Raw genomic sequence first — 22,860 nt, 5'->3', positions numbered from 1 at the left:
CACCTTGTCTTTAAAACTGTTCCCCTAAAGCCAGAAGGGGGTTCGGGTCCTTTGAGCTTGAGCTGCCCGTTCTCCTTGCTGGGCGCCTGCAATAAACACTGCCCTTTCCTTCACCATAACCTGGTGTCAGTAGATTGGCTTTATTGTGCATGGTTGAGCAGATGTGAGTTCAGTTCAGTGATGACAGCCGGCACTCAGCAAGTGTTGGTTTTCTTGCCTTCAGGCTGAATTTTGTCTTGAGTCTGGTTTTAATGATCATGGAGACTTTTTATTTCTGTCTCTTAATTCATCCCCTCTGAACTGCTCCCCCGTGGGGGTACGTGGACATAAATGTGCAAGCCACCCACTCCTGACCGGTGCTGGCCTCCTGATCAGCTCCTTAGACCGTGACAGATCTCCATTCCCAGATGCTGAGCATGTGGGTTCTCTGAACCCAGAATTAGCCTGGCTTCTGGCTGCCTCTGGGCTGGTGTCTGGACTCAGGGCTGCCCAGACTCGACCTGACCACAGGGGCCCCAGTGCGACTTGGTGTGGGGTGATGGGCAGCAGCTATATGGTCACCATGATTTCTTAGGGAAATTCCAGCCTCTTGCATCCTCTGAATTACACACCACCTGACTTTCTAAAAGGAAATGTTAAGAGATTAGAAGAGAAGACAGCCTAGCTAAGATCTGGAAGGTTCTGAGGTTGCTGAGGGCTTCTTCTGGCAGTTATAGGTCTTGAGAAAGTTTGTGCATATTCATAAACATGCACTCACACACATGCATGTGCTTGCACAAACACGCATGCACAGATGCATGCACACGCATGCACATGTGCACACGCAAACATATGCACACATAAACACACACACGCACCCCAAAACCCACTCCCTGAGCCTCTTTCTTCACTGACCAAGTGGCCTACAGGACACCCCTCTTGATGAGGAGTCCAGGGCTGGCTGTGAGTTTGGGGCTTTTTCCATGCGCCCTTGATCGGGCCAGGGGTTAAGCCACTCTTAAGAAGGCGCTGTGCCCCTCTGACCCAGAGTGCTCAGGAAAGCAGAGGAGACAGCTGGCGTTGCAGCTGCTCAACAAGCCACCATTCTTTTTGCTTCTTAGATTTGCTCCTCGAGCTTTGTCTGTCTGCCTCTTCCTCATCCCCTCACTTACTAGCGTCCTGAAGAGAGAATGGGACCTGAAGAGTGTTACCCAAGTGCGGGTATTTGGCACCGATCTCTAAATGGCGTGGGGTTTGTTGATCCCCTGTTGCTACAGGGCAGTGTTACCGCAGATCGAGAGGCTCACTCTGTGCTCATGAGCTCACGGCCTCTGTGGGTTGGGCTGGGCGTGGTTCTGCTGGCTCCTCTGCTGGGCCTCACTTAGCCAGGGGGCCAGGCTGCATCCTCGTCCAGAAACTCGCCTGGGGAGGGGTCCCTTCCAGCCATCTCAGGTTGTCAGCAGAACTGAGCCTACTAGGTCTGTAAGGCTGAATGCTTCCGTTTCTTGCTGGCTGGAGGCTCCAAGCCCCTCTCTCTACAGGCAGAGGCCACCCCCGGTTCCTCCCAGGACGGTCTCCTGCCCCATCCCACGGGCAAGAGAGAGGCTCCCGCGAGAAGCTTGCAGCAGCCTCCTCGGTAACGGGCCTGTGCTCGGATGCAGACCGTCGCTTTGCCTTGTTCTGCTGGTCAGAGGCACATCCCAGGTTCACGCTCACAGGGCGGGAATCTCACTGGGACGTGGGATCCTCAGGGCTGCTTAACGGTCTACCTGCCACAGAGACTGTCAGCATATTTTTCAACCCCCAGTGGAGTCTGATGGTACTTGGGAAAGCACCCTGTCGCGGGAAGGAACGTGGGACCCAGCAGAAGACTGTGGCCCAGGGCTCTCCCGCGACAGTGGCGGGGCGTCTCTCTGCCTGGTGTCCTTTGGGAGGCTTTGGTTACTCCCAGCCCGTGCGTTGGAGGCTTCGCGTCTTCCAGAGCGCATTGTACCCGCTGCCACTGCTGCTGTCATCGGGGCTGCTTTTGAGCTGAGAGATTCTTTGAAAAGCTCTCCAGGTAAAAGCTCCGTGAGCCTTTGAGGCACGGCAGGGTGGGAGGTGAGGTTCTGACTCCTATTTCCAGCCCCGTTCCTCTCAGTTCTTTAGGAGACCATCTCTCGCTGCAGCTCTGAGAGTCCCCAGCTCTGAGAAGCCCGATGCACCCATTTTTAAAAGCAATTATGTGCGAGGATCCCTTTCTCTTTCAATGAAATTCTTACATTAAAAACCCATAATATACCTCATTCCAAACAATTCACATCACACCCTTTATCAGCCAATGCCCAGTCAGAAGCGGACGCACACCTCAGCAGGTGCTTCAGACAGGGAGGGTGGAATACAGGAAAATTTTTTTAAAGATTTTTATTTTGATGTGGACAAGTTTTAAAGTCTTTATTGAATTTGTTACAATGTCGCTTCTGTTTTATGTTTTGGTTTATTGGCCACAAGACCAGGGATCGAGCCCTCACCCCCTGGACTGGAAGGGAGAGCCTCAGCCCCTGGCCCAGCAGGGAAGGCCCTGGAATGCAGGAGATTGATTTCAAAAGTGTGTTTCTGTGACAAGACTGTAGGAAGGGCGAGAGGAAGAGAAAGGGGTGGGTGATGCCACCCAGAGACGGGTCACCGCAAGAAGCCACCGCTGCCCCTGAGTTAGAGCAGCCAAAAGACCCAGACCCCCCCCACCAGGGACACGCAAAGCCGTGACGCCTCCCTGCTGCCCCGCACCAGGGGTCTCCTCTCCAGAACCTGGCTGCTGCGCCGGCCAAGGCGTCTGGGAAGCACAGTGTCCACAGTCACTCCCCATCAGGGTGCGGGGGGGAGGGGGCGGACCCCGGGGGGGCACACGTCACCCCTGGGGTGGCAGGCAGTGTGAAACAGGCTGTGAAAGTGCAGGGTACTTCAGAGTGTGCACGCTCGGGGGCCGCCTGACCGGAAGACAGGAGTGAGACGGATGCTCCCGCTCAGGGAGGTGCCATCATCACCCCAGATGTTGCCTGAAAGGCTCACACCCCCTGAGGGTCCTTGCCGCCAGGGGTGTGGTGTGGGGACTCGATCAGCATCATCGAAAAGCTCCAGATGAACAAAGGATGTTCTTCTCTTGATGTTGAAGGCACCTGCATTGCCAGAGAGTCCGGTGTGTTTTCTGTGTGTCTCGCGTGACAAGAATAGGATCTGAGCTCGGAGGGTTATGAGAAGGTCTTCCGTCCACCTGGACGTAGCTAGGACCTGATCGCACCCAGCCCTGCCAGCACCTGCTCACAGTACCTTCCAGCACTGGGGCCGCGGACCTCAGCCCACCCCCAGACACAGGACTGCGCCGTGAGCGCACTGCCAGGGATCCCACGACTTGCAGAGTGGTGCCCAGGGCCTGATTCCGCCTGCAGCTGCTTTCAGAAAAGAAGACAGCGCTTCCCTGGGAGTTGGGATTTGCTCATCACTGAGATTCTGTCGACCTCAGGCCCCACCACTCCCTGCTATCTGACACCTGCTCCTTGATGCGTGGCCTGCCTGGAGGCGTTTGGATCTGTGGCTCCTGTTCATGACTTTGGTTTGTGTATTAAACCCAAGGGACATCATATAACTCATTGGGAACCGAGCCAGATGCCAGGGATGAAGTGTCAGAGATGGGGAATGCTGTGAGTGCCCGTGAGCAGCTCACACTCCAGGAAAACCCCCCATGCCCCGACACGCACAACTGTTGGCTGTGACACCCGTGAATGGGACTTGAGAGGGAGGCTGGGCACCCCCGGGAGTGAACATAGCACCTGCCTGGGAGATCGGGTCTGCACACGACGAGAAGAGACATTGCGATGTCCTGGGCATGCCTGGAAGAGGGGCCCTGACGTCCCAGGAGCATGCACCGAGCGACTTTGGGTTCTGGAAAGGAGCTTGGAGCTGTCGGTCTTCTTGGCAAGCAGACGAATTCTGAACCCGCAGCCTGTACCTGTCCCCCCACAGTGCGTGTGTGCGTGCGTGAGTGTGAATGTGTGCATGCACACACGCACGCACCTGAGCCCCACGGATGCACGACTGTCAGTCCTGCCGGTTTCTAAGTCATTAGAGGCAGGTATTCGGCTGAGAGACGTGAACGCGCTTGGTGTCTACAGACTCCCGCCCCTGAAGCTCCGTGGGTGTGATGAGCGCGGGTCTGCCGCTCTCTTCACGGTGCAGTGAGTGAGCGCCTGGTGCTGCAGGCCCGCCCCCGCGGGCCCCCTCTCCATCCCCCGAGTCAGCGCCTTGTCCGTCCCCGCCGCCCCGATGCGGGAACACGCTTGTCTCGTCTGCTGGGGCCGCGCTGACCGGGGCTCACATGGCAGACATTTACTCCTCACGGTGCCGGAGGCTGAAGTCCAAGGTCAAGGCGCCAGGTGAGTCCCTGGAGAGGGCTCTCTTCCTGGTTAGTAGGCAGCCGCCTTCTCCTGGGACCTCGCAGGCTGGAGGGGGCCAGCTCTGGTCTCTGGCCTCTCCTTGAAAATGAAAGTTGCTCAGTCGAGTCCGACTCTTTGCGGCCCCATGGACTATACAGTCCGTGGAATTCTCCAGGCCAGAATACTGGAGTGGGTAGCCATTCCCTTCTCCAAGGGATCTTCCCGACCCAGGGATCGAACCCAAGTCTCCCGCCTTGTGCATCCTTTACCAACTGAGCCACCAGGGAAGCCCTGCCTCTCCTTATAACACTAGTCTCCTGGTGGGATCTCCACCCTCGTGACCTCCCTCTGACCCTCATCACCTCCACAGGCCACCCACAGGAGGGGCTTGGGCCGCAACGTATGAGTTTGATGGGAGGAGGACACGGTTCAGTCCGTAACGCGGCACAGAGAGCTTCAGGAGCGTCCCTGAAGTCCCGGAGCCCCTGGGCGTCAGGTCGGGGGTGCAGACCAAGGCCCTTGTGACCACATGGGGCGGAGAAAATCCTCTGTCATCTCTGGAGTCACGGGCGGACGAGCCACATCTGGGGGGGTGTGTGCGATGCCTGAGCCACGTCCGCCTTTGTGATGGGCCGCTTGGACAGGTGATGACCCCGCAGGGCCCTCTACAGTTTCTGCCGAGCGTCCATGGGTGCAGTGGGTACACGGGGGCGTCTGTGGGCCACAGGCCTGGGGGCGCAGGGCCGTCCGGGTCGGACCCGCCTCTGCCGCCGGGAGCCACCGCCGCCCCCCACAGCTGACTCGTGATTTTCAGGTCGTGTTCTTGCAGGCCGTTTTCCTGAAGCTGATTCTCAGAGCGGGCGAGAGATTTGCGGAAGGTCACAGATCAGAAAGGGCCAGCCCTGCCCTCAGGGCCCAGTTTGCCCGCCGAATGGGTCAGCGACCCGGCAGGAGTTGCAGCCGCGAGCGGCTCGCCCCCCGAGAGGGACGGGGCACCTCCGAGGACATGAGGCTTTGAGCCCCTTGGGGGAGGGGGCACGGGGCTGAAGGGTGTGTGAGCAGCGCGGAGAAGGGGTTGGGCTGCGGTGGGAAACCCGTGCTGTTTTTACCCTCCTGTCTCCACTGCTGCCTCCCACGGGCCCCCTCCTGGGGCGTGCTCCCAGAGGCCGCGGCCCCTAGACCTCCAGTGAGTCAGGCACGGGCTGTTTCTGTGGCCCCCTGCTTTGCCCAGAGACCGGTGGGAATGCCGGTGGAGGGACGGGGCCCCGGAGAAGCAGCAATCCACTTAGGTCTAGGCCCCAGGGGGCAGGACTGGGAGCCAGCATATCTTCCAGGACACCCAGCCAGGGACGTCCCTAGCGGGGGTAAGGGAGGAAGCCCCCCTTGACCTTCATCCCCGCCGGTCAGCTGAGAGCCCGGGGGGTGCGCGGCAGGAGATGGGAATGCCGAGCAGGCGCAGGGCTGGGCTGAGAGGCTCCAGGCTCCCCTTTAGCTGGCTGTGTGCCCTGAGGTCACTCACTTAACTTTTCTGCCACTGTCCCCATCTCTGAGTCTTCATGGGGCATCTGCTCCAACACGGCTGGGTGGGCAGGACTCTGGGGGTAACACACCTCGAACCAGGCGGCGTCCAGCGTCAGGTCTGCGGGGAGCAGAGAATTTGTGCTCTTCACGTTGGCGCTGAAACAAAATTATTCACAACCCCAACATCCCATTTTAATAATTTATGTATTAATTGTTAAGTGATAAGTAACTGGTTTAATTCATTGATAATTAGCTTGAGATAATTCATTAGCATCACCCCGTCTGACAAATAAGAGGCTGGACCCGCGCCATGCAGCTGGTGGGTGTGGGACCTGGCTCCGGCTTGTCCGATGGCCACGTGGCCTGCCTCTCAGAATCCAAAGGACATTGACTGAGAGTCACCAGCCCTTCAGACCCACGGGGATCCTGCAGCTCAGGGGTGAGGGGTGCTGTCCCGGACCACACGGTGAACTCGTGGCAGCTATTTAAGGGAAGACGTTGATGACAGATGAGATAAAGGAGCTAGAGCCTGGCCTCCACCACACCAAGCCTTCCCAAGCAAGAGCCACAAGGTGAGAGGGCGTCGCTCAGAAGGAGGCAGGCTCAGTTCCCCCGCCGACAGCAAGCCCTGCCTGCAGCCTGCTCCCCACCAGCCTTCACGCTGAGTGTGCAGAGGGCGTGCATGTCCCCCCAATCCCTCCAAACACCTGAAGACCCCCTCCCCCAACCCCCAGGGATGCAGGGGCCAACGAAGGCCCAAGGGCTGCCTTCAGCCAAGAGCAGCTCCCCTGAGGTCCTGTCCCTGCCTTTGACCTTGGCTCTGCGAGGTGGCGCAGCCAGAATGGACTCCACCCGGCCGGCCGCCCCGCAGAGGGCCGGGCTCAGAAACCGCTGGGATCGAGAAAGCCCTCTGTGGCAAGATGAGAAAGCGATTCCTCAGGACAAGGACGACGGCAGGCGCTAAGTGTTACCTCGGCCCCGTGCTAATCGCGGGGTTGAATCATTTTTCCTCTCCCCGCTAATGGCATGCGTAATTGCACTGGTTTTCCAGGCGTCCTTCACCCGTACTTATTTAGACTAGTGACTGATGCATTGCCATGGAAACCGGCACTAGGAAAAAAAAAAAACCATCCCTGGTACAGTGGGAAGTGAAAGGATGCGGGCTCCAATCTGGAGCTTACAACTTGTGTCAAAGAACCGAATTTTCCGCCGATCCCGACGTGCGGTCTCCCAAAGTCAAATCTGAAAATCTCCCTGCGGATTAAACACTTGGAGCCATCTTCCTTCTTCCTCTGCTTTTTTTTTTTTTTTTTCCCCTTTTGTTCCTCAATTCTGACCCTGGAGGGCTGCAACTTTTTTCCTCTTGGATTAACAGACAATAGTAGATGAGGCCGGCCTTGTGGATGCAGGCTCCGCATGGACCCGGACCAGAAGCGGGACCAGCCTGAGTGAGATGGTCACACCCAGGTTAGAGACGATGGCTGAGAACTCCCGGTTCAAGAAGAAAGTTCATTTCGGAGGTACGGTGCGGTCTCCTGAACCTGCTTCTGGCGGCCGCGCGCGAGTCTTTGTTCTTGGCCCGCCGGGGCTGGCGCTGGGCGAGATGGGGTGGCTGACTGTGAAGGCGATGGCTCTGTGCTGGGTGTGTTTGAGAATTACTGTATTTCTGGTGGTGGTGTTTCACCAGGGAAGGCTATTGTTTCCCTACCGGCTTTCTACTGCTCCCAAGATAGAAGAGAAAAATCAAGGTAGCCGTCAAGTCACCCAGGCAGATTTGAGCATCTCGGGTACTGTTATGTCCCGGGGGCCTTTCCAGATTCTCCAGAGTCCTTTCTGCCACGGGGGCGGGGGGCGGGGGAAGGTGCAGGGAGTTAAGACCAACTGGAGCATCTATTCCTAGTGAGCGCCGTTGTTAAGTTCCAAGGGCGGACGACTGCATTGTGAATCGCCGAGGCTTAAAGGCATATGTGTCCAGGGTTCCTGTGTGTTCCCCCTGACAAGCTGTATGGCACGTCTCCCCAGAGTGGACAGGGGGGCAGCGTGCCTCCCTCCCCATCCAGCCTGCCTTTCTGCAAAGAAAGCGTGACTGGTGTGCTTTTTAGTTCTGTGTGTGTGTGTGTGTGTGTGTGTTTTAAATCAAGTGAACTGGGTGCTTCTCCGGTATGGTAGCCTCTAAGACAAGAAAACACCATCTGTATTTTCAGCTTGCATCGCCTTCTTCAACTTCTATAGTAGGTTGTAGGTTGTTGCCAACTGCGCCCTCTCACTCCCAGAAGCGGAGGACAGGGGACGCGGCTAGCTTTCGAGGGCTCTGGCCGGGGAGCTCAGTGATCCTTGAAGGGCCGCCCCCACCCCCTCGCCGCCTCCCAGGGGTCCCTTTGAGGTGTGCAAGGAGAGATTGAGCCATGAATGGCTGAGGCTCCGGCAACGCCCGCACCCCCCCCCCAAGTCTCACCCGCTGGTCCTCACCCCCCTGCCAGCCTCAGTGTCTGTGCCAGACCTGTAGCATCTTTGGGGGCAGGTTGGTGGGTTTCAGGGAATGCGCACCCAAGAGGCTGGGGCCATTTGTAAGGTCACTGTCAGGTGGATCTTTGTGCGGTCTGTTAGCGCCACCTAACCCTGGATCCTCCTGAGCCTCCCAGGACCCCCTGGTCCTTGCCAGGGTGAATCCGGTTACTCCCTTGGTCCTGAACTGTGCCGCGTCCAAGGTGTGTCTGCGTCGAGGCCGAGCTGGGACGTCTCAGCGACCTGCCCACACGATCAGGGCGGTTTCCTGGAGCTCAACAGGTCCCATTTTTCTCCATGTCCTATTTCCTAAGCCTCAGCTGCCAGGGTCCCTAAAAAAGATTTTAAGGAACTAAAAAGAATCCTTCCGCCCCCAGTCGGTTCCTGGGTTTAAATCCAGCTCTCGCTGCTCACACCCTGTGTGTCCTTGGGCCTCTCATGTCACCTTTTTGGGCCCTTCCAGGGGGAAGGGGGCTGAGAACCCTGCCTCGAGGGAGGGGCGTCGTCAGGATGGGGAGGGGGCTCCCCAGGGGGGGCTCCCCTGCACCTCGGTTCTGTGCCAGGCGCTGCGATTGGCAGGGAAAGTCTGCAGTCAAGTGGGACCCAAGGGGAGGGAGGAGTCTTGAGGTTGGAGGGGCCGGTGATGGTGGAGGCCATGGACGGGGGGAGCACAGAGGGGGTCGGTCCAGGTATCCTGGCCGGACGGAGGGAGGAGGGCTGCTGCCCCCCAGGGCCTGGCTGCTGGATTCGGTGCCAGGAGGCTCCCAGGTCCTGGCGTGTTTTCAAGCACCCTGCCCTTCCGTATGGTCATGCCAGCCCTGGGCCGCTGGGCCAGGGCAGCTCGGTCTCCCCCAGCCCCTGAGCGCTCCCCGTGATGGAGGGAGATGAGGACAGCCTTCTTGGCATGGATGCTCCCGCCAAGCTTAGCAACAACGTGCAATCAGGCTGAGTCCTCCATTTACTGTAATTTCCACTTAAACTGCCTGTCTGGCTCCATGGATCGGTATAAATGCTTCCACTGAGCCGCCTGGGCTGATTTTTTTTTTTTTTTAAAGCCTTCTAATTACTGTAGAGTAGAAAGCGACTCATTGACAGCCAGCAGCTTTATTCATTTGTCCAGACAATTTGGGAGGGTGGAGATGGGGAAATGTGGCCAGGAACCCGGCTTACTCGGCCTCCCCCGAGTGGAGCCCCAGCCTGCCTTGGCCCAAGGGCGGCAAGATGGGGAGAGAGGAGGGTAAAGCAGAGCCTCAGACCTCTGATCACAGCGCCGGGCGCCTGGGTGGGAGGCATCCGCTCGGGTGTCCCCACACCCTGCAGGTCCCGCTCATCCCCAGACAGGGCTCCTGAATCTGAAAGCCCGGGGTCCAGGTTTCCTGCATTCCCTAGTGATTTTCAAAGCGCAGCATCGTAAAGCATCTCCCGCAGGGAATGACTCATCTAGAAGGCTTGTCTTGTACAAACGTGATGAAGGGGACTCAAGTGTGAGCCATGCCCTTGAGCCGGGCTAGGGTCCCAGCTCTGCCACCCGCAGGTTGAGCGCCTTGAAAAAGGTCCAGTCGTGTCTGGTGTTCTGGCCGAGCCGCGGGAGGCAACAGCAGAGACATTCAGAGAGCAGCCTGACAGCCAGTCTGGCCGTTCCTCGGGAGCTGTGTGACTTGGGGTCGTTGTTTAACGTCTCTGTGCGTTAGTTTTTCTGCCCCTGGAACAACAGCATCTGGTTCATGCTGCGGTCGTTAATTAAACCAGAGAAGACGTGTCAGGACGATCCTAGGTTGGCATCCAGAAACAGAACCCTCGGGAACCGCCACCCTAATGCACCTAATGCACAGGGCTCTCCTTGTCCCACCCAACAGGAGGGTGGGGCCAGGCCCGGCCTCTTCCTCCCTCCCGGGAAGGGGCGGTGCGGCTAGACTTCCACAGTGCAGATGGGAAAGGGAGCGAGCCCTGGGGGGACCTGGTTTGGGGAAAGGAAGCCCCTCCCAGCAGACGCCGGCTCCCGCCTCATTGGCCGAGGCCCGGTCACACGGCCTCCCCGGGGAGGAGCCTGGGGATGCCTGTTGTTGGCCTCCCCAGTCCCTTGAAGGGAAAGCAACTGGGAAGGTGGGTGTCGAGTGGCCGACAGAGAGAGCTGGGGAGGAGGAAGGCCATCTCAGCATGGGGCAGAGCGTGCCAGCAGGGCGGGGCAGTGGATGGGACAACCTGCCTTTCCCTGCGATTCCCCTCGATGGGCAGGGAAAGCCTGCAGTCAAGCGGGGCCCAAGAGGAGGTGCTCCCCGGGGAGGGAGGGGTCTTGAGGTTGCGTGTAGGGTGGGGGGCGGTGATGGGTGGAGGCCGCAGACTCGGGGAGCACAGAGATCAACCCGCCTAACAGTTCCTAACGGGGACTCCAGGTGGGGATCCCAGCTGCCGCTCAGCCTCGCCTGCACGGTCGCACTGCGGGTACCACGGCTGAGGGCGCAGGGTGGCTGGTGCACCGCGGCCCCTGGGGGTCACCTGTGATGGTGACGGTGGGTGACGGGTGTCCGCACAGATCAGGACCGTGACGTGACGGTGGCAATGATGCCCCTGGGATCCTCACCCCGCCTCTGCCCACGCCCCGTCCTCAAGCTCTGCTCTGGAGGTCCAGCCTCCCTGCCGCTTTAAGTCCTCCTGCCCATGTACACCGAGCATCCTGGCTGAGCTATGGCCCTTGCCCGCACCCGCCCTTGGGTCCCCGGCGCGTGGGCTCATCTCTCCCGAGGCGGGGTGGGTGAATCTGGTGCTGGCGGGCCTCGGCAGGTGGGCCCCCTGGTAGCTGGGCTCCGTGGGGGCTTCGCAGCTGCGCCTGGCGTGGGGCAGGAAGACCGCTTCCTGAAGTCACAGCCGCAGGAGCAGCCCGCCTTCCCTCAGCCAAGCGGCTGCTGCCGGTCCCCCAGGTGTTCCTGTCGTCCTGCCGTCGGCGGCGGGCTGGGACGACCAAGGAGAACCCGGGCGTGCTGTGTCCGGTCCTCTCTGCAGGGCTCTCCGTCTGTCCCAGAGCTCAAGACCAGCCGCGTCTCGGCACCATCCTTTGCCTTTGGGTTTTGGCGTCTGGAGGTCCGGCTCTTGCATGGTGCCAGCGTGTTTTGGGGACCCTACGGGACTGGTGATGGCTGGCACTCCCCATGCCCACCCGTCCATGCCCGCTCAAAAGTGAATTCATGGCTAGTTTTTGAAAACTCCAGATGGCCCTTACCCAGGTGGATAAGCCCAGAGCCATCTTCCCAGGGCTGGGCAAGAACAGAGCTGATGGCACACGGCACACGTGTGCACCCTCCAGGGAGCTGGGAGTAAAGAGAACCAGGGACTCAGGTGTGTGTTGGTGCCGGAGCCCGCTGCGGAGGCGGCCCGGACCACCGAAACCAGGGCGCTTCAGGGGTAGAGCATCTGATGGCGGCAGTGGGGTTGCAGGCCTCGGGGGGAGGGCTGCTGTCTGTCCAGAGGCTGGTTCTGTTCGCCGAAGGGACTCGGACACAGGTCGAGCCTCTGATTTCCCTTTACTTATTAAAAACCAGAGACAGTTCCATATGACCAAAGCTATGGTCTTTCCAGTAGTCATGTACAGATGTGAGCTGACCCATAAAAAAGGCTGAGCGCTAAAGAACTGATGCTTTGAAACTGTGGAGAAGACTCTTGAGAGTCCCTTGGACTGCAAGGAGATCCAACCAGTCCATCCTAAAGGAGATCAATTCTGAATATTCATTGAAAGGACCGATGCTGGAGCTCGAATAATTTGGCCGCCTGATGTGAAGAACCCATTGGAAAAGATCCTGATGCTGGGAAAGATTGAAGGCAGGAGGGGAAGGGGGCGACAGAGGATGAGACGGTTGGATGGCGTCACCGACTCGATGGACGTGAGTTTGAGCACACGCTGGGAGATGGTGATGGACAGGGAAGCCTGGCGTGCCGCAGTCCGTGGGGTCACAAAGACTCAGACGCAACATGGCAACTGAACAGCAGAAACACGATACAAGGGAAAGGCTGCGGGTCAGAGGAGCCGGCGCCCTCCTGGGTCGCTGTGATTCTGCCGAGCCATACACTGACCTGAGCTCTTCCTTGTACCTGCAAACAGAGAAGTACCCTTGCTAGAGAAGTACTGTTCTTTCTCCTGGGGAGTTTTTACCTGAGAGTGGGATTCCGAATTCCTTAACTGAGGGATCTAAACAGTGTTCCGAGCAAGTTTGGCCCCACTGTGCTGTCCTGCAGGGACAGCCTCTCTGTGGTCATGGTGGGCAGGTGATGGCCAGAGATGTCTGTGCCCTGATCCCTGGAACAGGCAATTGTGTCCGGATACGTGGCCAAGGGCAAGGAAGGTCACAGATGGAAAGAAGGTTGCTAGTCGACTGACTTTAAGATGAGGAGCGATGATCCTGGGTCCCAGGGGTCCTTAAATTGGAAGAGGGAGACATAGACTTCAGAATCAGAGTGATGGGGATTTGAGGGTTTGACCCACAGTGCCGGCTTGGGAGGTGGGGGCAGGGACCATGAGCCACGGGATGGGGAAGCCTCTAGAAGCCAGAAAAGGCAAAGCGACAGACTCAACCCTGGAGCCTCCCACGGGCAGGACCGCCGCCACACCTTGATCCTAGCTGAGGAGACCCCCCGCGGATCCTGAGCTAGGGAGTCGCAAGGTCAGTCTCTGTTGTTCCTGGCAGGTAGATCCGTGGTCACTTGTTACAGCAGCCACAGGGAGCTAATCCCCCAACCTTAGTGGGGGCGTGGGGTGAAGTCCAGCTGTCTTTGAGGATTGGGGTCCCTGTTTCCTCTCCCCTCCTCCATGAGGCCCGGATCAGGCTCCCGGAAGGTGCTGGATCCGTGGTCTGCAGCTGATGTAGTGACCGAGTGAGGGAGCCAGCTGCTGTGGTGTGAACATGAGAAGTGGCTTCAGGTCAAAGTCGCGCCCCTCAGCCAGTGGTCCTCGGAGGTGAGGCCTTACCTCCATGCCCAGCGCTGTGCCCGTAGTGGTGGAGCTGGGCGCTGAGCTCCCTGCCCGCCCCCCACCGCCCCCCGCGCTGCGCGGGCTCACCAGCCCTTCACTCCGGTTTGCCCCCTTTCATGAGCCCTGGGGTCTGGCCCCGGTGGGAAGTCATGGTGAACTTGAGACCCTGGCCTGTCCCCCCACACCTGCCTCCAGCCGGCCCACCTGTGCCCACCGAGGCTTCTTCCCACACTCCTGTCTGTGGTCCTCCACTGCATGGAGCCCCGTGGACATCGTCGGTTTTAAAGCAAAGAAGTTATTTCTGTCTCCATCCCCGTCGGTAATTTCTTTCCTCCTTGTGGTTCGGAGCCTGCCCTTGACTCACCGGCCCGGGTGTGGCCTGAACGGTGTCTGATTTAAAACTCGCCAGAGATGGCGGGAGCCTCGTGTGGGCGGGAGGCGTGTGGATGCTGGCGGCGGCCCCGCGGCCCGACTCCAGGCAGGAAGCGCCACCTCGTGGGCTGGCTGGGCGCCGCGTGGTGAGGGTGTGGGGCCCCCACATGCAGGGGTCCCCTAGGTCCTTTCTGCCTCTTTGGGGCGAGGGGCTGACCGTAACAGCCGAGAAGGCGCGGAGTCCAGGGGAGGGGCCAGAACACGGGGGAGCTGGCGGGGGAGGCGTGGGGATCCTCAGAGACCACTTCCTCTTCTCGCTCTGTCTCTCTGTGTCTCTCTGCCTCTCTGCCTCTGTAGGTGTCTCTCCGTCTTCATCTCTGTCTTGATCACTCACCAGCTCTCTCTGTCTGTCTCTCTGTGCATCTCTCTCCCCCTCTGTCTCTGTCTATCTCTGCGTCGTTGTGTATCTCTGTCTCTGGATGTCTGCCTGTCTCTCTGTCCCTGCCTCTGTCTGACTCTCCTTTTGCTGGGCTTGAGGCTCGGCTCCAGTGGACACAGCCCGGCAGGACTCTGAAGGCAGCGGAGGCCCCCGCCTCTGAGTTTCTGTCCTGCGCGGCGAGTGAGCTCAGCTGGTTCAGCTCACAGGCCTGCGGGGCAGCCGTGCGGGGGGCACGCCTGGGTTCTGTGCTCCCCTCCCTTGGACTCCACGCTCTCTGTCTCAGGCTCCCGGGGGCAGCGTGTCACCAGGCTGGGCCACAGCCAGAGGCCCTGGGGAGCACAGTGAGTTGGGTGAGGGGGGGACGAACTGGGCCGCGTGACCTGGAAATGCATAATCTTTGCGCTCAGTCTCCCGTCCGTGGCCCGCTCGACTCTCTCACGGAGCAGGGAGGTGTCTGGACCTCCCATCCCCAGTGCCCTCCCTCTGGCTGTGCTGGCCCAGGGGCGTCTGCCTGGGGCCAGGTTGGAGGTCCTCCCTGAGGGCGTGCTGCCCCCGGGGGTGTTAGGAACCCTGCACATTATCACGGTCCACACGAAGAGTAGGACGTGGAGGCAGGTGTCCACGGCTGCCCTGGCTAGCTGCACCATCGTGGTGGACCCGCCGCCCATCTGGACCCTGGGTGAAATCTGGAGACGCTGCCTCAGTCCACTTGGGTGACGTGAGTTTCTGTCCAGAGCAACAAAGGAGCTGGAAGATAGGGAGGGCTCTTGTGGTTCAAGAGACGTAAAACCCACGCGGGCCGAGTCAGACGAGGAAAGCTTCCCCCCACCACCCCAGAGGGACGCAGCGGCCTCTCCTGCCCCCCGAGGTGAGACGTGTGGCCCAGCAGGCCCCAGAAGCAGGTTCTGGAAGCAGGATGTGGGGGCCTTTTGGGGACCCACGCCAGCTCAGCCATCTCTCTAGGCCTACAGTGTCACCACTACCCTGAGCCTCTTGCTTCAGCGTCCGTTCTTTTGTGCCCCTGACGAGGTGAGCCCCGTGACAGCCTCGGTGCCCAAGCAGAGGCATCCTCCATTCACACGGGGGACAGAGATTGGTTACTCTCATTTCAGATTCCCTGGAGGGGCTCTGATGAGCCGGGCCGGCAGTACTGGTCAGGGCATGAGGTTCTGAGTACAGACGTGGTTGGGGTCTTCTTCTGTCTCAGGGGCAGAAGGGTGCTTTTCAAGACGGCTTCCTGGAGAACAGCAGGGGCCGACAGCCCACTGGGAAGGGTGTTGGACGTGGGATGGCATTTCACCCTCCCCACGAGGCCGTAAGGTCCATTCTGCTGCTGGCCCTATTTTACAGTTGAGAAAACTGAAGCTTGGAGAGGCTCTTTCCTGCCCAGGGCCATGCCACTCTCTAGGACTAAAGCTCACGTTGCCTTGTCTAGACGCTGCCTTCCCTCCCTGCCTCTCCTGTCCACGGCAGCTCACGAGCGAGGGGACCGCCCTGGAGCCAAGTCGGGGTCCGGGCCTGGCGTTCATGCAGCCTCGGCCCTGCTCTGGGGTTCTCACCCTCTCCCCACGGCCATTTCTTGCCCCTACAGCCCACGTCATCCCCACGCCACGCTTGGAGTCCTTTTTTGACCTTTCAGAGTCCTGATTGGTTTCTCTGAGATGATTCCCCTTCTTGTTTGCTTTGCCAGGAACAGTGACACCCAAGGCCCAGAGGCCCCAAGATCTTCCCCGGCTTCCTCGCCGAGCCGGGAGGGATCCTCTCCCAGCAGCTCTACGGGAAGGGCTATTTTAGATGCTGACAATCTGAATCTCGTCATGCAATCTGTCACTCCCTTTCACGAGTCACAAGATGTATAGGGAATGGAATTTCTAGGTGTCTTTTCTTTTTCCTTTCAATGTGGATTTTTCTAGGCCATATTCCGAGAAAAGCTTTCAGGGCACACCAGCTTGATCACTTTGTGGTCCTCTTCCAGGCAAGGGGATTTGGTCCCCCGTCACATGGGTGGTGGAGGGGGATGGGTCACCCCGAGAAGGCCCAGCGGCTCTGGGTGCATTTCATCCAAATGTCTGGCTTGATAGTGGAGAAAATGAGAGTCCGGGGCTGTGGGGAGAGGTCGCAGGGCGTCGCCCCCAAGGTCAAGGCCAGGACTCCAGTTTCTCAGTTTCCGGGGTGGCCGCTTCCACTCCCTAGCGTCGGAATTAAACTCAAGTCTTCTGCGCGGCACCCTCAGCTTGTCCCAGTTTCACACCCAAGGAGGTGGCTGTGCCAACGCTGGATGAGAACAAAGGGTCCCAGAAACGTGGGTTTTTCCCCCTTGGCCTGGTTACTCCACAGCTATTGAGCACCTACTGTGTGTGCCAAGCTGCGTAGTAGGAGCTGGGGGCCCAGCAGCGCAGTGAACTTTGAGGTGGGGGAGGAATGTCCCAGAGAGAATCTTGCAAGTGCAAAGGCCCCGGGGTGCCAGTGAGCTCATCAGGTCCAAGGAAGAAAGGAAAGTGTTAGTTGCCCAGTCATGGCCAGCCCTTTGTGACCCCTATGGACTGTAGCCCACCAGGCTCCTCTGTCTGTGGGATTCTTCAGGCGGGAATTCTGGAGCGGGTAGCTGTTCCCTTCTCCAGGGGATCTTCCCGACCCAGGGATCGAAGCCCAGGTTTCCTGAATCGCAGGCAGATTCTTTTCCATCTGGGCCACCAGGAAAGCCCAAGAGGAGGCTGGTAGAGAGGAGTGGAGTGATCCAGGAAGGAAGAGCGAGTGGAGAGGAGGGTTCAGAGGCAGACAAATCTGTGTCCTCAGGGGCACGAGGAGGCAGAGGCAGCTCTGATTTCATTGGGAAGCCGTCGGAGAACGGTAAGCAGAAAAGTGGCGTCACCTGATACATTTTCTGAAGCTCATTCTATGTAGAGGTTCAGAAGATGATGGTCATTCGGACTAGAGTAGTGACCGCTAGCCTCCAAGCTGAGTGGGACTCCACGTTTCCGTGTGAAGCAATGAGCCTGAAACTGGCCCAGGAGGTGGGCCTGATTTTGACCCATTCACTTCGAGAAGCTTCTGTGTGGTTTAGGAAACATGAGTCACTAGTTCCCGCTTAGGTGGTTAGTTTTTCAACCTCCCTTTTCATAAGCAGAGAAGCCTCCCTCTCTGATACTCACAGAGCCCTGTGATGCCTGCCAAGCTCTCTCCATGTCCAATGGAGTGTGTTCCTATCGCATCTTGGGTGGTTTTCCACTTTCTTCTAGAAAGAATAGGGATCCTTCCAGACAGGGGCCAGCTCAGCCTCTGCCTTGATCTTGTCTGGTCTCCCTTTCTACCCTGGCCAGGACTCTTGGTTGCCAGAAAGCCAGTTCTGCCAGGCTGGAGCAAAACATGGAGTGTACTGACTTCGTGACAGAGAAGACCATGCGTGGCCTGCATCAGTCAGCGTATCCCGGGAAAACTGCAGTAACAAACACGCCTCTGTTCTCAGTGGCCTGAAATCACAAAGGTTTCTTTCCTACTCACACCGCCTGTTTGTCATGCATCCCAGGGGGCACACTTGGGGACCCAGATTCTTACAAGAACCATCATCTCAGACATTTTGGTTGCCATGCCCACAGGCAAAGAAGCAGTATGGAGGTGAAGGGGCCTGGGGGCGGGGGATCTTGGATTGGGAGCTGTATGTTCCATCCATCCATCCAGGAAGTGACATGAGTCAGTTTTGGGAAAGCTCATTTGGACAAAACAAGTTTTGAGGATTCATCCAAGCACGCACCCAGAGGGAATAAAGCCAGATATCCTGAATGAGTAGCCTTTGTGACCACCAGAAGCAAAAACCCAGGGATTCTCAGTGACAGGCCCGCGTGCCCCTCTGTCCCTGGGCCGGCTCTCGGCCCCGCCTCCTGCTATGTGCGGGCTGCCTTCACAGGCTGGTTCCCCCCGTGACGTGCCATGACGCCCAGTGGCTGCCCACAGCCCGCGTCCTCCCACCTCATGGCCAAGATCGCCTTCCGCAGCCTCCAGACTTCAGAACATCTCAGAAAAAAGGCCATTGCCCCTCTGTGGGTCATGGATGGGTTGCTGGTGACGATGCCTTCTCCCAGGGACCCAAGAGGATGCTGACCCATGAGGCTGTGACTCGTAGTGGCTTGGGTGACCTCAGGCAGCTCGCTCAACCTCTCTGAGCCTCACTTTCCTCACTTGTCAGCCAGGAGCAGTAACAGTATTGAGCTCATGAAAATAAAGCACTTAGCATACGTGTGGATGTTTGGAAACACAATGGCTGTTGGCAGCTCTCAGCCAGGCTCCAGAGGCACAACGCTGGGGGTCTGCACTCAGAGGATGTGTGACCTTGGAGGCCCTCTTGAGGAGCAGAGCACCCTAATCCTACATGCACAGGAGGAACCAGATAATAGAGTGCTTCCCATTTGCCAAGCACGTTAGCAGCATTTTCCATGTGTTAATTCATTTACTCCTCAGGCGCTTCCCTGTGAGGAGGAACTGTTATTATCCCCACTTTACAAATGAAGAGCCTGGCGACCTGCAGCCAGTAAACAGCAGAGCTGGGCTTTGAATTCAGGCCAGTGTAGCCTCAGAGCCCACATCCCTCATCACGGCACTCTGCTACTTCTGCAAAACAGTGGCAAGAAATCCACTTAGCCCGGGCTGCTGCAGGAAGACCAAATAAGGTGGAAGACTTCATTTACTGAAAAAAAAGAGCTAATTTAGTAGAGCTGCAGTGATGACAGCAATGATGTGAATGATGTTAATGGTGATGGTGATAATAGGGATGTGGTGATTGATGGTGGTGATGAAGATGAGGCTGTGATGAAGATGACGATCATAGTAATGGCGATGATGGTAGTGGTGATGGTGGTGATGGTAAAGATGATGATGTGATGATGGTGATGCTGGTGGGGGTGGTGATGGTGATGATGATGGAGGTGGTAATGGTGATGATGTCGGTGGTGAAGACGGCGGTGTGGTCCTGATGATCATGATAGTGGTCATGGTAAAGATGATGTGATGAACGTATGATGATGGTGGTAGGCGGGTGTGACTATGGGATGAAGATGTGATGATGGTGGTGAAGATGATGGTGGTGTGGTCCTAATGATCATGATGGTGGTGATGGTAAAGATACTGCTGCTGTTATGATGAGGCTGATGATGGTAGCACTGGTGACAGTAATGGTGATGATGGTGATGGACCCCTTTGCTGTCCCTCAGGGCCATATTTCAGAGCAGAAATCTGACTTTGTCCAGAAGCCAGAGGGCAGGGGGAGTTTTTCACAAAGCAGTCAGAGAGAATATGATCACCAAAGCTCCCCTTTCTCTTATAAAGCAATTGTGGTAGCGGAAGGGAACCCGTTGTTTTTAAGGCCAGATTAAAAACTTGGTAAATCTCGTGTTAGTCTACATCCTTCTCTCTTTTGTCTAAAATTTTCTTGGTCCACAAAATCCCAAACTCTGGGAACCCCTGGCTAGCTGATCTAGAAACGGTCTCTTTCTGAAACATTTGTTTCCGCTGGTAAACACGTGGACACGTACACACACAACACACGTTGACTACACGCTCCGCTCCTGCGACCTGGAACTTGTGACCCCAGCCAGCAGCCGGTGCCAGCCAGCTTTCAGAGCCCCACAGTTCCCTAGACAACCAGCACAGAGCCTGCACGTGGGGCTTAAGCAACAGGAAATAAGCAATTGTAATAACAGTTAACAGCCCATCCTCACAGTCCTTCAATGGTTTCCTGAGCTGCGTTGCTTAACCCCACAAACGGGTTCCAATCCCGCTTATCCTGCAGGGCCTGGGGAGTGTGTTGCCCCGCTCAGATTTCACAGGGCTGGCCTGGCTCGATGCTCTGCCTGCCCCATGGGCTCCCCCCTCCCCCACACAGTTATCTGACTCCTGGGGCCCTCAGCCCAGCCGGCATCCCCACCCCACCCCCAAGATCCTGAGCCCCAGAGAGCAGAGGCCCCACCCGCTCTGAGTCCTTCTAATCCCCGCATGGGGGGCACAGGGCCTGGCCTCCAGGTGGCCCTGAGAAATGGTAGCTAGACGTGAGCATGTGTGTGGAGCAGGACGCCTCTCCACATGTGTGTGGAGAGGAGGACGGGGAATACCTGGGCACACGTGGTCTGGCTGCCAAGCACAGCAGACATGCGTCCGGCCCGACTGGACCAGTACCCCCGGGTCCCTCCGACTGTGTGCAGTGCGTTTCTGTTTGCTGATTTACAGTGGACTGTCGGGATTAGGTGTGCCAGCTTCGACATCGCATGTCTGCCAAGAGTTAGACATCAGAGGTGATACAGAGAGAACTAAGGCCAGATCCCTGCCTTTAAGCACCAAGAGGGCACTCAGCCCTCACCAGGGACCCATTGGTGTGGCCTGCTGGTTCTCAGCCTGGCCCTGGAGCCCGCCTGCTGGCCGGGGGCCCATCCCAGCCCTGTTGTTTAGCAGGCGTGTGCCTTGGCCTCGGCAATCCTCAGCAGACCATCTGTAAAATGGGTCCAGCAGTCTTACCTCCCTCACCAGGCTTCTGTGACCAACAAGTGGGAGTCTGGATGGGCCCCCCAGGGGGAGGGACTCAATAGCCGTTAGTGAGGACAGAGATGTTACAGACCCAGGTTGCTGGAGTCTTTAATCAATAGAAATTGATAAAGAGGCCAGATGAGGAATCAGGCCAGGCTTTACTGGGATGCAGGCTGCCCCACGAGGGACAGAGAACCAGAAACTCGTTCCCTTGCTGCTCTCCAGGGGAGCGAGCTGGTCCCTTAAGTGGGGTGAGGGTAGGGCGGGTCGGTGGGTTGGGCCAAAGGAGGGACTGAGGGGGTCTGCCCACCCCCTCGGTGGTGCCGTGTGTGCAGAGATCACGCGTGGTGCCTGTTTTTGCTCCCTGTTCCTTGGAAGGGGCCGTAGGGCTTTTTGGTCTTTTTGTATCTTGTCCAGAATCTGCCCCAACTGCACATGCATGTGTTTGTTTTGAGTCTCTTAAGAGTTTTTTTATATCTGTCGCTCAAGGAGACGTTTGTCCAGGTGCAAACACTGCAGTGAGGGGCCCCACATCCCAGCCTGTCCCAAAGACAGTGATGACAGAGCAGAGACAAACGCCAAGCAGAAGCGAACAGCTCACTCCACGATGAGGACACACGGGGACAGGAAGGGTGGCGTGAGATGGAGCCAAAGCAGGGGAGCCACCCTTGGCCGGACTTGGCGGGACCTGCAGAGTGGCACATGGACCCGCTTCCCAGGGGCCGTGACGGGCCGATGAGTGGGAACAAGAGCAGCACTTGGAACAGGGCCTGGGACCCAGTCAGTGCTCAGCGTCAGGGACCACGATGGGGATGCAGCTGTTAGCGAGATCCAGGGAGCTGTAACTTGCGTATCATTGGAGCCTTGGGTGGAGTGATGGGAAAGCCAGGGGGAGCCGAGTCACGGAGTGCCTTCAAGGCAGTGTTAGCTGCTGTGACACGCAGGTCCCTGGAGTGTAGCTCAAGGCAGGACAAGTCTGCTGCCCACTTTCACAGCTAACGCACAGCGACCCAGGCATTGCTAGGAATCCTTGAGGATCCCATCATCCTCTCGGGCCTGGGAGTCCTAGCTTTGAGCTGGTAGAAGCAGCAAGAGAGGGTATGGAGATCTCCCTGGCCTCCATAGAAGCCAAGCTTGGAAGGGACACACACACACACACCCCTCCCCTCCCCACCTGCAGTGGCGTGTGCTCAAGTTCCATTGGTGAGAGCTGGTCACGTGGCCATGCCTTGCTGCAGGGGCTTCTGGGAAATGTAGTCCTAAGCTGGCCACCTGCTGCTCTTGGCTCCCCCAGAGGCAACACCACACTTTATATTAATAAAAGGGGGTGTGTGTTTTTGCTGCATCAGCTGCCTCTGGGCCTGAGGGGAGTCAGCTGTTATCAGGCATACCCTTCTCAACGCCCTTGCGGTTGTTCACGTTTCCGCTGAAAATGTGCTTTTGGGTTTGGGTAAAGTTACATTTGCTTTGAAACGTGGGGTCAGGGAGACGGACAACAGTTACAAGGGTTTACATGAGACTTGAGCCATCCTCCTGAAGCCAACTGCAAAATTTCTCTCTATTTTTCCCAGGGTTTGGGAAAGCGGGTATGCAGGAGCTTTCTGGGGGAAAATATCTGAACAATAAATCAGAAGCAGCCGTATTTCTTGCACTTGTGCTATTGTGGGTTTGTTCCCCCTCCAGCTCTGAGCTATCAGTTAAGCCTAACTACACCACTCATGTAATTTCCCATGAAATTTACCTCGAAATCTGCTGAGTAAGAGAAGTAAGCAGAGGACTTAATTAGGAACTTATCGTGTCTGTTTGGCTTGTTTGTTTTAGAAGAAAGTAATGATAATCAGGGGCGTCCCAGGTGGCACAGTGGTAAAGAATCCACCTGCCAATGCAGGAGATGCAAGAGATGCGAGTTCGATCCCTGGGTTGGGAAGATCCCCTGGAGAAGGAAATGACAACCCACTGCAGTATCCTTGCCTGGGAAATCCCACTCACAGAGGAGCCTGGGGGGGGGGGTGCCTACAATTCATGGAGATGCAAAGAGTTGGACACGACTGAGCGACTGAACACACACACACAATGATAATCAGCAAAATAGCAATAAACATTCTTTTTTCCCCAAAGCAGTCATCCACAGGTTCTCAGGTTTGCTGGACGGCTTGGCAGCATCA

At 57.6% G+C, this 22,860-nt stretch overlaps 1 protein-coding gene across 8 annotated transcripts in view; it reads left to right on the top strand.

Moving 5' to 3' along the window:
- SHANK2 (SH3 and multiple ankyrin repeat domains 2) overlaps nucleotides 1–22,860 on the top strand; it is a 550,522-nt gene that overhangs the window by 323,172 nt on the left and 204,490 nt on the right. The window lies entirely within an intron of this gene.

Source organism: Muntiacus reevesi, chromosome 5 (genome assembly GCF_963930625.1).
Source record: "Muntiacus reevesi chromosome 5, mMunRee1.1, whole genome shotgun sequence".
NCBI lineage: Eukaryota > Metazoa > Chordata > Mammalia > Artiodactyla > Cervidae > Muntiacus > Muntiacus reevesi.
Note: the sequence above shows the minus strand (reverse complement) of the source record. Positions and strands in the feature narration are given on the sequence as shown.